The following is a 3,650-nucleotide window of genomic DNA, read 5'->3' as shown; positions in this document are numbered from 1 at the left end:
CACCCACTCACCCAGCACCCCCCTCAGCTCGGTACTTTGAAAAAAGCCCTTGCTTCCCAAGTCCCACAACAGGTGCCCCACCACAGCAATATCTACTAGGCCTCTGCAAAGTGGCTAGTATTCATTTTGGATTCAAATTTGGCTGATTCGGGGGACAGTGATTCAATTTGTTGATTCGAATCACTGTCTCAATTTGATCTGGCTGAATCTCCAAATCAGCCAAGCCCATCCCCCACCCCTTTCCCAGCCCAGCAGTACCTGCCCCACCTGCCCCAACTCCCAGCACTTGTTAAAAAAGCCCCAGTGCTTACTGGGTGCTGCTGGGCAGGGGGGGTGATCCCTGCTTCTTCCCAGTGCCCCAATGCTGTATGGGGGGGTCTGCATGAGCCCCTCAACCCACTCCTCACTCCCCCAGCCCCCCCACAGGTGCCCTGATTTTAAAAGTAATACATTTACACAGTTTTGGCAAGCTGTTGAGGGCCACATGGGTAGCCCCTCCCCTTGGCAGGTACCCACGCCCTGGTCACCATCTTGAAACCAATGACCCAATGTCTTGGGACCATTGTCTCTGGGCCAGCACCGGTGGGGCCCAGAGTGGGGCATAGGCTGGCAGGGGTTTGTGGACCCAGGCTGGGCTGTACCAGCAGGGAGAGGAAGGAGCTGGCCCAGCTCCATAGAGCCCCTGCCAGCCTGGACCCTGTACTCCTGCCACCCTGCTCTGGGCCCGTCAGTGCTGGCCCCATGACACCAGTGTGGGCCCCGTTCACCCACTCACTCCCAGTGCCCCCCAGCCCTGTGGTACAGGCAGGGGACAGTGTACAGCCCTGACTCCCTGCTCCCCGGCAGGGAATGAGCTGATGCTGAGCATTGGGTAAAAGCAACCCCTCCCCTGCCCAATGGTTAGCACTCCCTGCTGCACCCATACAGGGCTGTTCGCAGGTACAGGCAGCCCCACACAGGCTGCAAGTGGCTGCAGCATGGGGCATCAGCTACAGGGTAGGCAAGCGGTTGCTTTTCCCTGCACTCAGCACTAGCTTGTAACGGGCCCCTGCCGCCAGCCTGGGCCCTGCACTAGGTCTGGACTGCCCAGCATGTGAGCTCTGGGTGGGCAGCAGCAGCAAACATTGCTGGCCGCAGCAAGTGGGGGAGGCTGCAGCTACTGCTGCTATGCACAGCCTCAACAGGTGAGGCCAGAGGCAATGCAGGGCCCAGGCCGACTGTGGGGGCGGGTTGCAAGCTGGGAAAAGCAGCCCTGCCTCCGCCCCGTGACTGATGCTCTGTGCTGCAGCCACTTGCAGCCCATGTTGGGCTGTCAGTACCTGGTCAGGGCAGCCCTGCATGGGCTGCAAGTGGTTGCAGCAGGGAGCACCAGCCACGGGGCGGGTGAGGGCCTCAGTTTTTCCCCAGGCTCCTTCCCTGCCCATGGTCCTCCCCTGCCCTTCCCCCACCCTTACCTGAGTTTACAGAGCTGGTGTAGCCGCATCATCCCAGGCCAGAAGCCCTTGGTTGGACTTCTGGCTGGGAGGCGGGGCTGGGTGGGCCCTGCTGTTGTGGGAGCCTACCGGGCTTCCCCTGGGTCCTACTGTCCCTAGTTCATTTTTGACAGGAACCAAAGACAGATAAATATTAATTTTCTAAGTGTTTTAGGGGCCCCGCAGGCCTGATAGAATGGCCTCATGGGCCGGATGCAGCCTGTGGGCTGTATTTTGCTGACTCCTGCAATAGGGCATAGACCAAACCTCCAAAATATTAAAGTGGTATGAAACTGAATCAGAAACAGAGCAGTGTACAAAGGAATTTTAGAGGATCTCTGAAGGCAGAGAAGGTAAATTCTATTTTTTTTGAGTGGTTATGCAATTGGTTAGCCAAACTTACAGGTTTTTTTGTTTGTTTGTTTTGTTTTTACTTCTCTGGTAGGCACAAGAGATAAAATAGAAAAAGTGTAGTAATACCTCACTAGCAAAGGAACCATACATTTTAAATATAAGCACTCACCTTGGCTTTGTTTACACCACTCCCCAGTACTCTGTAAAGATACACATGCTAGCTGTCAGCAAGCTGGATTTGGTACTGAAGAAAGTTTATATTAGTACGGTTCCCTGCTCAGACTGGGAAGGTATAACATCCCAGGCAGAAGGGTGCACTATTATGGCCATCCTGCTTCTGGAATCTGAGGGAGATAGTTTAGAGCTAGCTTGGGTGTGTTCATGGCACTTTACTATGCACTGTAAACATTCAAAATATATTTTTTCATATTTAAAACTATAGATTGTAAACTTTGGCTCTGTTATAATAAGCAGAGCTTCTTAAATGTCCTCAGTTAACACTAGTGATCTCTCTCTGTTTGTTTCCCTATATTGTGGAAAGACACCTATTGCCATCTGTGGGCTTTGGGTAAGGCTTTCTAAAGAACAGTAAGATGCATGGCAACTATTGCTTAAGTCTAGTTAGTGACTTGACTATTTTGCCAAGATCTGTGACTTCTTAGCTTGTATGACATCAAGCTGTCAGGGAATGTAAAGTGCACAATTCTGCCTGCACTGATTCAAGAGAAGATAAGACATAGGTCCCTATTTCCCTTTCTGAAGGAGCCCTTCAATTGCTAAGGTTTGTGTCAAGTAAAATTAAACACTCGACTTTATAGCAACTATTATAACTATTATAGCAACAGACTCTACCCTGAATGCATATTAGACATATTTAATGGCATCTGATGATAAATCTGTGATTTAGGCTATGCACAGACAGTAAATTTTGATTCATGGCTGCTAAGTGCTCAGTATTTCCACAGTCATTGACTTGACAGCATTGAAAACCTCCATTTCTTAAAATGCATCCTTGTCAAAGCCGCAGTGAAAATAGAAACAGTTTGAACAGGATGGAACAAACTTCTGCCAACCTTCTTATTATAGACTATAACTATTAATGAATACTACTGTTATAACCAAAACATACTGAATTTAACAAAGTACTGAATTGAACAGGGTATATGTTGTTTCAACATGGAGCAAGGACTTAGTGAGTTTGGCACTTTCCCAGGATTTACTTTTCTCAGAGTACTTTCAAATTGTTTCAGAGCATGGACTGGATCTCCATTAGAGGAGGTTACAGGCAGGTCTTGGATTAGGGCTATGATTATCTTTCCTGGAGCACATTAATTTAATGGAACGTTTGGGATCTGAGAAATGTTATGCCCAGATGTATATGGCAGAATACTTGATTTTTGGAACTGATGATAAAATTCCTCAAATCCCAATTGCACAACTGCTGGTATGCAGGAAGCCATTAAAGAATGCCTGCATTCCAGGTGCCAAGAACTGGGATCTGGCAGTGGGTGGCTGTGCCCCAAACACTGGGGCTGCCCCTTGCCAGATCTGAATGATCAGGTGTTTGTCAACATTGGGCAGGTGTCAGGACTGGGTGTAGGCAGTCTGGCCTTGTGGGTAGGTCACCAGGGGAGGGAAGGATCCAGAGGCAGAGTCCAAGATATCCAAACCAAGAGTAAATTCCAGGAGCAGAGTCCAAGGTAGAGGCCAAGTAAGGCCTCAGGAGTCAGAAACTGAGTCATAGTTTCATAGTAGCTAGAGTCGGAAGGGACCTAGGTAGATCATCTAGTCCGACCCCCTGCCTTGGCAGGAAAGAGCACCGGG

Source organism: Crocodylus porosus, unplaced genomic scaffold, assembly GCF_001723895.1.
Source record: "Crocodylus porosus isolate Cpor-Errol unplaced genomic scaffold, CroPor_comp1, whole genome shotgun sequence".
In the NCBI taxonomy this organism is placed as follows: domain Eukaryota; kingdom Metazoa; phylum Chordata; order Crocodylia; family Crocodylidae; genus Crocodylus; species Crocodylus porosus.
The sequence above is the reverse complement of the archived record's forward strand: the minus strand, read 5'-3'. Positions refer to the sequence as shown.